At 39.2% G+C, this 13,339-nt stretch overlaps 1 protein-coding gene across 4 annotated transcripts in view; it reads left to right on the plus strand.

Annotated features, from left to right (window-relative positions):
• The first annotated feature begins 417 nt into the window (after positions 1-417).
• Positions 418-13,339, plus strand: part of slc7a14 (solute carrier family 7 member 14) — a 35,354-nt gene continuing 22,432 nt past the window's right edge. The window contains exon 1 of one of the 4 annotated variants that reach the window (XM_012963403.3): positions 418-698. The gene's annotated coding sequence lies outside the window, so the exon portion shown is untranslated. The other 3 variants (XM_012963404.3, XM_002931549.5, XM_031902528.1) reach the window with 3 other exon arrangements.

The following is a 13,339-nucleotide window of genomic DNA, read 5'->3' on the forward strand; positions in this document are numbered from 1 at the left end:
AGATAAACAGATCACTTAGCAGACACATTATCTAAGGGATGATTATCTTGGGTAAAAACATATGCACGCTTATTTAGTAGCGTGAAGGATGCGTTTCATACATGTACATGCTAATGTATTTAGAACCATATATCTTGTAAGGGAAGCAGACATCAAATACTAATTCAAAGATATTTGGAAAGCTTTCAGTGTCTTGGAAAAACAGTTTTCCCTTTGGTAAAACAGGAACAATTCTAATTTGAAATAGCACAAAATACTGGCACCAGTGCAGTAAGCTCCCATTTCCAGCTCAGCAGCACTGCTGTACTTATTTTGGCAAGCAGCTTGGGTTAGTCTATTATCTGAACATATTTGTTTATCTCTATCAGATGACTCCTTTGTGTGCTTTACTGCATCATGTGCTCTTGGCTGTCATTAAGCTGCTTTTCTCATTGCTCTTGTTGCATGGAGCACCTTTTCCAGGTTGTCCCAGTTGATCCCAAAGCAGCCCAATTCTCCCCTAATCCCCTTCCCCAGGGCAAGATGCTGAATGATGCATGTGGCTGGCATCACGTGACCCAGGTTGTGCCTGAATGATTCAGGACCTGTGCGCTCACATCCTGCCTCCTCCTCCTCCCTGCCAACCGCATAGACAGGAGACATGGATCTTACAGCTGCCAGAGCTGCTTGCTGCTGCTGCTGATCTCCATCACTACTTGGTGAGTTGGCTCTTCTGCCTCTGTTTCTGCATTCCTCCTATGGCTTCAGCTCAGCTACACCTTCTCTTCTCTAATAACCCCCCCCCTGCTGCTTTACACATCCTCAACCTGTGCCTCCCATCACAACCCCCCCTATGCTGCCTGCTGCTTGTGCTGCTGCTTCTATCTGATGTCCCTGCTGGCGAGCAGATTAGGCTTCCAACGCTCAGTGGAAGGGCGGCTGCCTCTATGTTTTCTTCCTGGATCAAAGGGAGTCAGGACTAGTGAGCTCCTAGCCCGGGGCGTTCCCAGACCTCCAGCAGGATTTGTCTGCTAGCTGGTAAGGCAAGTGTAATGGATCTGGGGCATCTCCCCGTCTGTAGTAACAAGCCAGACTATGGGATACTGGGTTCTGAGATGGTGGTGAGGCTAACTGATCCGCACAGAAGACACTGGTCTAGGTAGGGGAGAGAAGTTCTGCCCGATAAGCAATGTAAAATATAGGTAGAAATGCGCTCTCCCCAGACCGCTGCCTTTGCTTAATAACAACGTTTCGGAAAGCAGCCTAGTTGGAAACTGTTCAGCAGTCACATGTGATTATTTGCAATAAATATTTATTGCCTTGAGGTAATCACGTTGCCATATGTCTGTATTTGCTGGGAGAAGTGGCCGGGTAGATTAGATAGCAAATAAATCGATGCCATCCTGTGTCTTGTTGGAGAGGGGACTCACAGGGGAAAAGTGAATGAAGACGGACACATGGGATGCAGTACAGCTGGGTAAGTAAGCTGGGGATGTACCGATACAGCTACTGTATGTGTTACACTGCAATTTCTGCCTTGGATTCATTGTGTTCATTTAGTATTTGTGATCACCCATGCCTAGGAGTGATAGGGTTAATAGTGCTGTCTACGAACTCCTTTCCTTTAGGCTGAGCTGCGGCAGAGACGCGATCATTGGGGGTAGGATGTGGCATTGCTTTCTGGCACAGGCAGCGTTCTGTAATTATCATACATTCTATCAGCATGTTTATCAGTAACACTTTGTACTTCAATCCCCCATTTCCTGGGTGCTCTGCCGTTAGATCAGATGTAGGGGACTCGTGATTCAGGGACTGAGCCGCTGTCAGGGCGCTATGTATGTGCGTCTAGCCGCTGTCAGGGCGCTATGTATGTGCGTCTAGCCGCTGTCAGGGCGCTATGTATGTGCGTCTAGCCGCTGTCAGGGCGCTATGTATGTGCGTCCAGCCGCTGTCAGGGCGCTATGTATGTGCGTCCAGCCGCTGTCAGGGCGCTATGTATGTGCGTCCAGCCGCTGTCAGGGCGCTATGTATGTGCGTACAGCCGCTGTCAGGGCGCTATGTATGTGCGTACAGCCGCTGTCAGTGCGTTATGTATGTGCGTCCAGCCGCTGTCAGGGCGCTATGTATGTGCGTCCAGCCGCTGTCAGGGCGCTATGTATGTGCGTACAGCCGCTGTCAGGGCGCTATGTATGTGCGTACAGCCGCTGTCAGGGCGCTATGTATGTGCGTACAGCCGCTGTCAGGGCGCTATGTATGTGCGTACAGCCGCTGTCCGAGGTGCTGAATCGCCTCTGTTCCCATAGACTTTGCCAGTATGGGCAGACAGACAGCGTGGTCCTGGTACTGCGGGAAGCATCCCATCATCCAATGCTGAGAGGTCAGGGTTTGTGACTTTACAGTGTTCATACGAATGCCAATGTGTATTATTTTAATATCTCCCCAGGAGTATAAGAGGTAACAAAATAGCCCTGCCCTCTTTTTCTTGCGGCATTCTTTCTGCAGAAAATGGAAAGAATTCCATTCTCTTATCCAAATTAAGAACAATATAGTATAGAAATCCAGCACAAGGTGCAGAACACAGGCCAATGATGATGATGAACAGGCTGGGGAGTGCCAGGGGACATATATATAGCACCTACCTCCTTTATTTCCTATACACAGTGCTGCTGAATGTATATGGAATGAGGTGCAAATTAAAATGGCATAAACATGTTGCTTTGTGCACTTTAATTGTACTTTGCAACTTGTCCCATTTTTTTTTATAAATGAATGCGACCATGAGAAACACAATTAACTTTCATCAAAAGTGTTATGCACTCTGCTGGATAGGCCTTTGAGGACTCTTGGTAACTACATAGTTGTTCAACTGGCCTGGCTGCGCTAATGAAGGGAGTAAAGTCGACCATACACTAAAAAATCAGTAATTTAGTTGCCAAAAATAAAGCTTTTTGCCCAAACCCACATGTTGTATAAATCAGGCTGACCCGATCATGGTTTGGTTCTACTACACACCAATATTATTATACAAAACAAGGTTGGGTTGTGTATGGTGGGTTGACGAGGTGAGCGTTATCAGCAAAAGCATTGGATATCAGTTGTCCCATTGAGCGGCCAGGGTGGAAAATTTTGATTGGGCACCTGAACATTGGCAGTAGGTTAATGCTGAATCGTCAGATGGGAGTAGAATTCTATTGTTTCTTCCTGAAGTGGACAAACAATCTTTCCTGCAACCAATGGTCACAGGAAAGATCGTTATTGTAATGTGTATGGCCACTTTAAGTTGCAGGAGTTGAGTTGGCAGCTTCTATTGGCCCTTGTGTAGCCAGTTTAAACATCAGTAGAAATGCTGTTACTCAGCTCAATGAACAGGTAGAAGCTGAAGCCCCTTACTCATACTGAGTTCTTTGCCCCCTTTATAAGGTTTGTGTGTCAGTATTTATTTATTTATAGATCTGGAATCAGTGATTGTGCTGGAGAACTGAAATAGTAAGCCATTAGGATTCCAATTTATTCCAGCTTTGTCTATTATGGTTGTATTCCCCAAATGACATAATATAATGTATTAAGCCAGACTATACATTTGGTAAATACAGTGACCAAAGAAGATTTTTGAAAGAAATTTAATGAAATTCTATATTATAGTATATTTATATTTTATTTATATCATTTTGGACACAAAAAAAATGTGGGCCCGGCTGGCTGGTGATTGGATCTGACACACAAGAAGTACATCATATGATAAACAGAGTAGGTTTGTAAGTGGCACTTACACTGGCCCAGCAGGAATCGAGTATTGACACCAAACCTGCTGTGTTCACGTTTATACATTGGTGTCATATTAAACTCTTCTGGGTAATGCACTTAAGCTCAGTATTACATCACTATTGTCCCACTTTTGATTCAGCATCTATACTTTCTTTTTGAATATTTGGTCTGTTTATAAGACAAATGATAAATTAACTAATCTCTGAGTTAGATTTTCTTACTTAGGATTAATTGGTTTCAAATGATTGAAGATAATATGAACTATTTTCAGATAACTATCCCAAAAGAGTTCAGATATTTTGAGCAATTCAGAGAATCTAATTTAATATCTAATAATCTAATCCCAGTGTCAGACTGGCCCACAGGGATACCAGGAAAACGACTGCTGGGCCCAGGTGTTCTCTATGGGAACAAAGAGACTAAATATAAAGAAGAATAGATTATAGAATCTAAAGATAAAAGACTAGAAAAAAATAATGGTTGAGTGAGGAGCGAGTGAAAAATAGTTAGGGGAGTGGGCCCATGGTCTTGGGTTTTCTTGTGGACCCCAGTCATCCCAGTCCAACGCTGTCTAATCGAATACCTGAGATATTTCTAGAAATTATTTAGATTAGTAGATTAGTGTTTTAGCTTTACATTTTCAAATTGGGAACATTTCTTTATTGAGAAAAACAAAAAAGTCTGTAGTCAGTAGAACACACAGAAGAACAGTTTGAAAAATGCTGCTCAGAATTAATGGGTCTATTTAAAGGGAATTTATTGCATTATAATTTTTTAACAGTGACAATGTAAATATGTAATTATATGTATTTTTAGTCAAGTATTTGTTATTGCATAATGGTGCCTAAGCATATGGGTGCTTGATTTACAGGGATGTGCCGCTTTACATAGTGCCAAGAAGCACCTAAGTTAAGGCAGGCTGTTCACTTAACCCTCTAAGCACCAGCAAGCCTGCAGTGGGGATTAAAAGAGGAATTACTCTTGGCACTCAGCACCTTTGGGGTTAAACCAGTGGTTCTTTTGACAGCAAGCTGTGATCAGTTAGAGTTCACTCAAGCAGCCTGTCTAGCTTTGAAATTGATCATGTACTTATTTGTGTCATAGAGACACCAAGGTGTAATAAGTTTGAATAGAATAACAAATGTAATTAGCAATGGTATAACTAGTGGGTGAGCTTTGGGGGTGGCTGCACAGTGGGTACCCAGTGAGGACCATTGGGAGCTCCACAACACTGTGCTGAGGAACCTGCTGAACCACAGCAACACCTGCTGTGTCTGGAATTTCAGGTATGGGTGTGAAGGGGCCCAGTAAGAAAGTGGTACACTGGGGCCTATAACCCTCTGTTTACACCACTGATATTTAGATTTAGTCGCCTAACTACTATAACACAGGGTATGGTACCAATCCGCAGGGGGCCGGGACTGTTGTGGGGTTTGCTGTATGGTTCTCCCTCCCGAGCCCCCTTCAGATGTTACAGAATGCAACCTGCCTAAATAGCAGCTGCTACAGCAAATGCATTTTTTTTCGTATGTGTTATTATCATTAGGCAAAAAGTACCCAAGGGCTGCTGTTTCAGGTTTGGTTTGGCATTTTTATGCTTTGAAATGAACCCCAGTTCTCCCAGGACCTGGACATTTGGCATCAGGGATAGTTCTCTTTGTTCTCAAGTGATTGGTTTGTTGTAGTCCAATTTAGTGAAATAAATCAAGGCTTTCTTTCCCTTTTGTACGATTGCTGACAACTATAATAATCATTTTAACAGAGTGCCTGATAACTACAATTATGGCAGGTGGTTGCACTAAAGGGCTGGAAACCTGAGCTCTGCTGTTTTGTGTAGATTGTCAACAAGCTCCGCACCCACTTTTCTTTCACCATTCATCGCTAACAAGATCTCTATGGAGAGAAGACTGATTGCTGAGCCTTTCTGGCTATCGTGTATTCGTTGAATGTATTTAGTATTAAGCTGTTGCACATAAACGCCTACAACAATTTATCCCTTTTGAGAGTCGATCCGCCCAAGTCAGTGAGTAAGAAATGTAGGCTGGGAGCCTTTGCAGATAGTATGCAATATTTATTGTAGGGAAAAGGGTGAGAAGAGAAAGGACATGACAACTAAATCGAATAACTAATAATATCTTTTGGTCTCCTTCTAAGACCTTTATCACCACCACGTGGTCTTAATAAAGGTCTTAGAAGGAGACCGAAACGTTGACCTGGTCTGTAATGTTTTAATGTTAATAAAAGCTACTTTTTAAATGGGTCCTGGTGTGCACCAGTCTACCCATGAACTTATAATATATACATCATATATATATCATATATATGATATATAATGATGTAATAAATGGTTGTAAGTTTGTTTGTGTCCAGTAACTCATAGCAACCAATCAGCAGTAGCATTTACTGGTCAACTCTTTGGAAACCAACATCTGATTGCTGTGGGTTACAAGTTAGGGGCAAACTTAATTTTTATACCATCACTCCTTTTAATGAGTTTAATGTCTCTAGACTAAGCTAAAAATTAAATGCATGGAGAAAAGGGTATGATTACATTAGCTGTAATGAGGAAGAATTTCCTTTCATGCAATCAGACAATATTTACTATCTGCTTTTGGCTTAATTGTGCATTGGACATTGTGAAATGTCTCATTGACGTCAAGATGTAATGAGATCAATATCCTGTAATAAGTTTTCCAGCTGAACTCAACCGGTAGTGGCTTAGGTGGCACAGCAAGCGGCTTGTCTCTGTTAACCCTTTGGGCAGTAAAGAGTGTTTGCCAGCAGATTGGTACTCAAGAGAACAAAGCCTGTTGGTACTTCTTTATCTAGTTTGCTTTTGTTTTTTAATCAAGCTTAAGAAGAATGACAAACTTGGAATAAGTATTTAGTAGGTTTTCCCTAAAGGAGCAGAGTTAGGGGCAGATTTATTATGCTGTGTAAAAAACGGTGGCACGATCTCCAGACTTTGTCTCGTAATGAACTGCATAATATCAGCATCATTTCTTTACACGCTTTTTCTTCTGCCGGAACTTACATTAAATTACAGCGTAAGATCTGACATTCGGACGCTGAAGTTCTCCATTTATTTTACACAGCTTTTTACATGTTTGTTTCGGAAAATTTTATTTTACACAGCATAATAAATAGGCCCCTAAGTGTATTGCATTTGATACATATAAGGAGGTCAGACGGCTTCCCTTGCCATCTGTTTATATGTTCTTCCAATGTTTGAGCATCGTTTAGTTGCAATCCCAAACTGCTTAGACTGAGTGAGATGCATTTAACATGATGACACAACATAGTGCTAATGTGATAAATTCCCAAAATAGCAGCAATGCAGTTAATTCAGAGGAAAATATGTATTGGGTGACATTCCACTGCAGATGCTTTTTGTGCTGCACTGGGTTAGTTCATTCAGAACATTATGGGCTCCATTCAGTTTCATAAGGAAGACTTACATCCTAATTTTTTCAATCAAATTCAATCTGACCCTTAATGACAAAACACAATAATCCCCAGAAAGCTTAAAGGAACTGTAACACTAAAAAATAAAAATGTTTTAAAATAATTAAAATATGATGTACTGTTGCCCTGCACTGGTAAAAGTTGTGTGTTTGCCTTAGAAAGACTACTATAGTTAATAGAAATAGCTGCTGTGTAGCCGTGGGGGCAGCCATTTAAATTGAAAAAGGAGAAAAGGCACAGGTTACATAAGAAGATAACAGATAAACTGTGTAGAATACAATGGGAATATATGCTACTTATCTGTTATCTGCTATGTAACCTGTGTCTTTTCTCCTTTTTTCAATTTAAATGGCTGCCCCCATGGCTACACAGCAGGGTATTTTTATGAGCTGTAGTAGTGTTTATGAAGAAAACACACAACTTTTACCAGTAATTTGCACACAGCATGGTGTGCACACCACTGGCACACAGCATAGTTGAGTTGTTGGGGTAGGACAAACATATTGGATTGTGGAAGCACATTAATTAAGTTAATTAATTAAGTTATTTGTAGCTGCATGCCACCCTTTCCTTTTATAGGTGCAACTGGTACCCATTATAGGCCTTTTTTAGTCTACTAACTGGCACAAATCTTTGCAATTGAATGCGCAAAACAGTTACACTGGAATTCTTTCTGGGGGGGGGGCTATTGCATTATGGTTTAAAAACAGGGTGAATTGCTCTGATTTATTAGCAGTTCAAACATTCATATCATCAAAATGTACTTATGAAAAAGAGATCAGGGAATGCCCAACAAGCCGCCGTTAATCTGCAGCTTCAGTGGCTTTGAAAGGGGGCACTTGGTATTCCAGTACAAGAACACAGCAGAGGTTAAACATCCTTTGACTTTACATTTTCTGTTACATTTTCTGTTTTGCTGTTTTAAGAGACTATGGAATTTAAATAAACACTGTATATTGAATCATATTTGCCTTCTGGAAACCCACAGTAAATAAAATTGTACCTGTAATTTCATTTCTTACTAGCAGATGATGTAAACCAGCAGTATCTTAAATTAACTCAGTGTGTGAGATAGCATAAGGAATAATTAATGCTGTATGGAAATGTGTTTCTTTTTTTCTAACATCTACAATTTAATTACTGCGCTTTGAAGCTTTGGGCACCATGCAAAGCAAATTGCTAGCTGGGTATGTCAGCTAGGTTTAAAAAGAACCTATAATTTTTGTTAATCTGATTATTACTAATTGATAATTAGTATATATTGTATAGATGGAGCAATGCAAGCTTCAATTGAAACTGCTAATTTTTGATACCTAATCTCAGGATAAAGATATCCTTAATTCTAGGATATAATCAAGCAAAGTATACAGATCTACAAGGGTTATAGGGATGAGTTTTTCCTCATAGTGTCTACCAGTACTTAGTATTACAGAAGAATGGCATTATCACCATTATCAAGTTCGGAAGGGAATCAATATGTAAGGGATAAAAGATCTGTCTTTTGTAGGTTTAGTTTAAAATTTGGTTTTATGGAGTAGTGAAGTTGGGACATTCCCACACAGAGATCCCACTAAAGGCTGTATCTTTCTCCTGGGGCCGACAGCGTGTGAAGGCTTTCCAACAGGTTATTGGACCACAGCCCACTCAGCCCTGAAATTTGCAGCCTTTAGTATCTGGCTTCAATCTGATCAGCAGAAAACAATCCACTTTAATTAATCAGTCTGATTGCAGTATTTCACTTGCTTTGCAGACAACTCATCCAAATGTAGATCAATACATTTTATCATTTTAATGGGAATGGCCCCCACCACATATCTGCGGATTTACAGTTATTGTTTAACAGATGATTTGAAAGGTTTGGTGCTGTATTCTGTTAATGAAATTCATTGAAAAAACATACATTAACCCAATTATCTCCATTATATTGTTGTGCTTTGTTACTGCTTATAAAGAGTAGGCACTGTTTTATTGATAGAGCATGTCTAGTAATTCTCCAGATTCCTTCCGCCATAATGTACCAAGGGGATTTTTATGTTTTTTTTTTTTTATTATAGGATATATTGAAATGGTTTCTATATTTAACAATCTCATGGTTACAAACAGCTCTGAGACTTGGTGTTATATATGTATGTATGCATAACTTTATTTATAAAGCACTACAAGGGTACGCAGAGCTGTTACAATCTTACAATATACACAATTACACACAGGGAGGACAAGTGTTATAAAAAATACAATAAATAAGTATAAATACACAGGGAATAAGTGCCATGTGGTATAAGACACAGTAGAAAGGAGGTCCCTGCCCCATAGAGCTTACAATCTAAGTGTATACATATAATACATATATACATATAATACTCAGTACAGTAATGTGTTAGAAGAAAGAATGGCTGCACCATTAAGCAGTGGCAGATGTCTGCTTTCATTATTCAGACTGCAATAGACAACAATAAATGCTTATTGGGTTCAATGGGCTGCATTATCTTGACAAATATTGTTATTTGATTAGTTCCAATATGCAATATATATGTAAGATGATTATTGCATCTATTCATAACTTATTAGCTAATTGTTACTCATACATTAGCAGTAGTAGGGGGACATTCTTGGGCAATTAATATGATTTAGAGCTGCACCTCCAGAATTTAAAGGGAGAAATGGCCTGGTGTCTTATTAATGTTCTTGATGCTAATTGGTGATTCAACATACAGTTTTAAAGATTATAAAATTCACAGACCAATATACAAGCACTTTTTCCTATTTCTATAATAAATACATCAGACTAAGGAAAACATGGTTTGCACAGTACAACAATTGCACCTACCCTTATTGCACATTAAGCAGATACACATTACAATACCCACCAACCCCCTAAATAATAAAAAAAAACCTATATATTATAGTTTGTAACTATTTATTGTAGGTTGTGTGTAATTTATTATAGGTATCTGTGAAAATACTGATCTTTAGATAGTTTAGCACAATTTGCATTTGCATCCTAGATATGGGATCCCTTATCCAGAAACCCTTTATTTAGAAAGCTCCAAATTACAGGAAGGTCAGCTCCCATAGACCATTCCATTTTAACTAAATAATGCTTTGCTTTTTCTCTGTAATAATAAATCAGTACCTTGATGGTAACTAAAGGTCCCCATACACGAAGCGATTTCACTCGTTGTGCGATGAACGATTATATCGACAAACGATTGTATGGCGATCGGGTTTCCATACGATATGCCATCCACGGGCAACGATAATTTGCAAAAGATTTCATCGTATCATTATCGTAAAATACGTACGATCGTACATCTACGTACGATCCAATGCCGTGGCGGAAGCGGTATTTATTTATTTATGTTTGTTGACTTCTGCTGCTGGCAGTCATGACATGCGCAGAGAACAATCGTTTGAAGACAAATGTCTGGCACTCACACCAACTGGCAGATTTTATCGTTAAACGACTAAAATTTTTAAACCTGGCCGATCGATTTTGGGGACGATAATGTTGGGTCGATTAGTGGGCCGACGATCGTTCGCACACCATCAACTATACAATAACTTAACGATAGTATCAGATAGTTCGGGAATCGGTCGTTTGACAGTAAAAAATTGTCCCGTGTATGGGGGCCTTAAGCTGCATGACTCCATATTGGTGGCAAAACAATAAAAATGTGTTTAATCGATGTTATAATGATTTTTAGCAGACTTGATTTATGGTGATCCAAATTACCGAAAGATCCCTTAACTGAAAAAACCAAGTTCCTAAGCATTGCGATTTATAGATCCTATACCTGTAGAAGGATTTTGCAGTTAAAGTGTGGTGCTGCTCATTCTTTGCCAGAAACATGGAGTTCAGAACTTCTGGCAAATCTTTTTAGACTTTTTAGTAGTTTTAAAAAAAGTGTGCATTTGCTAGCATATGTGTGTGTTTATTTATATAGCATCACAGAGAGATGTGTGTGTTTTAAAGGTTTAACCACAAAAGGACAAAAAACAGTTGGTATCAAATTAAATATTTATTAACAGGGTGGGGTGTATTGCAGGATTCATTAATTAAATATATCATAAAAGGAAGATGTAAAATACTGGTTGCTCTAAAGAGCATCATCAATAGCTCTTAATGCTCATTTTCCGCTGAACATGGGAATGGAATACATTTTGAAAACTGCATTTGTCAGAGTTGGGAGTGCCATTGTGTTGAGATGCAGCAAGGCAGGTTGCTTTCATAAGTTTATTTAGAAATAGTTTCTTGGTTGGTTATGAACAAGCTTTATTAGTCCGCACACAGTGCCTTATGTATTTACCTCCTGACATCCATTAAAATGGCTTTAAGTGAGATTCTTACTGTTACATGTATAGAATAAACTTTTAAGGTGCAAAATATATTTAACTGTGACACTCGCACACACATGCACTCACATCTTGTATCCCCTTGGGCTTTTAGTGGACAATTCAGGTTCTTGGTTTTAATTGCTCCTGTGTAGCTTTAGCAGTCAGTTTATGGTTGTTGTCCTACAGGAGGGGAACCTCCACCCAATATCTGGTCTCTTGCAGATTGAAAAAGGTTTTCCTCTCAAATAGCCCTGTTATTTGGCTCCATCCATCTTTTATTTTAAAACCAAAAGTTTAGTTATGCTCTCATAAAAGCAGAGAGCCTTAGGTTTTTCAGCAAAGACTTTCCTTACATCATTCTAACCCAGCTTTGTGGAGAGCCCAGGCTATAGTTATCCCATGGATGTTTTTTCCATTGCAGCTATAGACTTTTCCAGCTCCTTCCTACCCAGTCACTAAATATTTAATGGTTATTAAATCCATTCTTAATCCATGTTGCAACACAACAAAATTTAAATAAAGCCCATGGGTCTGAACATTTATGCAAGGCACTTTAGGTCTTAAAATGATGAAGTACTTCTGTCCTAGGAATCAACCTTAGGAGAGACAGTATTCAGATGGGGTTTTGCTTGTTCTACCAACTAAGTACATTTTAAGTGCTTGTTGAGTGTATGTAATAACAGACACAAAGTCTGCCCAGGTGCAGTAACCCATAGCAACCAATCAGCACATATAGTATTTACTGATTACCAGTTTAAAAGAGCACATCTTACTAGTTGCTATAGGTTACTGCACCTGGGCAAATTTAGTACCTTTTATTACATATATGGGGGATATATATGAAGCTGCTATACCTGTTATCCGTTACATGAATTTCTGTCCACTTCAAGAAGGTTAGAATTAGAATAAGCCATATATTAGCTTCTGGGGCACAACAGCATATGTCTATTTGGATGATAAATTCAGAAGTCAAAGGCATCCTTCCCTCTCAGTATCTATGGGGTGAGAGCCCCACCTCAGTATAAATGCTTATACTGGATGCAGGCCATGCCTTTCTTAAGCTTAACTTAAAAAGCTTCAACAGGAATACGTTACTTTTTTAATGCTTTAAGTGGGTAACATGCCATGTACTCATTCATCTTTGGAAGAAGTGTATCGACAAAAAGCCAGGAAGAATATAATTGGGCATCTGTTTTCAGACAACATTTTTTGCTAAATCAGATCAATAACCTATTTGCTTGTTTCAGAAAATGTGTTCTTACTGCTAAGCAAGGCCTGGTGATAAATTTACGGTGTCATAATGGTTTCATTAAGCATCTTCATGTAATCCTGGTCTCATTTTTCTTGGAAATCCACAGGAAAAGAAAAGTCGAGAAATGGATTTTAGGTGATCACAAATAACTTTTATTATCACATTTGTAAAAAGTAAATGAACTATACATTAGATTAGTAGCAGTGATCTTACTCAATGTCTAAATCATGAATAACTGAAGTCTAGTAATATTCTGTCACTCAGTGTCTTTCTGCTTGGGGTACTTAGATATCAGAATACCTGTGTACCAAAGGCCTATAGGACAGTCACTGCTTTTTTTATATTAGAATATATACATAATGTAATTTTACTATACTATATTTTTTCCCCATAATGTAGAAATGCATCATTCCTGATTAATTAAATATAAAGGTGTCTCTTTCTATAGGCAGTCAATCTGTTCCATAATCTCTGTAACAATCCATTTGTCTGCATGGCCCAAAATATCAGCTCACACAGTGTGGCCAAATTGCAATTGATGCC

The sequence above is a fragment of the Xenopus tropicalis genome, chromosome 5 (assembly GCF_000004195.4).
Source record: "Xenopus tropicalis strain Nigerian chromosome 5, UCB_Xtro_10.0, whole genome shotgun sequence".
Taxonomy (NCBI): domain Eukaryota; kingdom Metazoa; phylum Chordata; class Amphibia; order Anura; family Pipidae; genus Xenopus; species Xenopus tropicalis.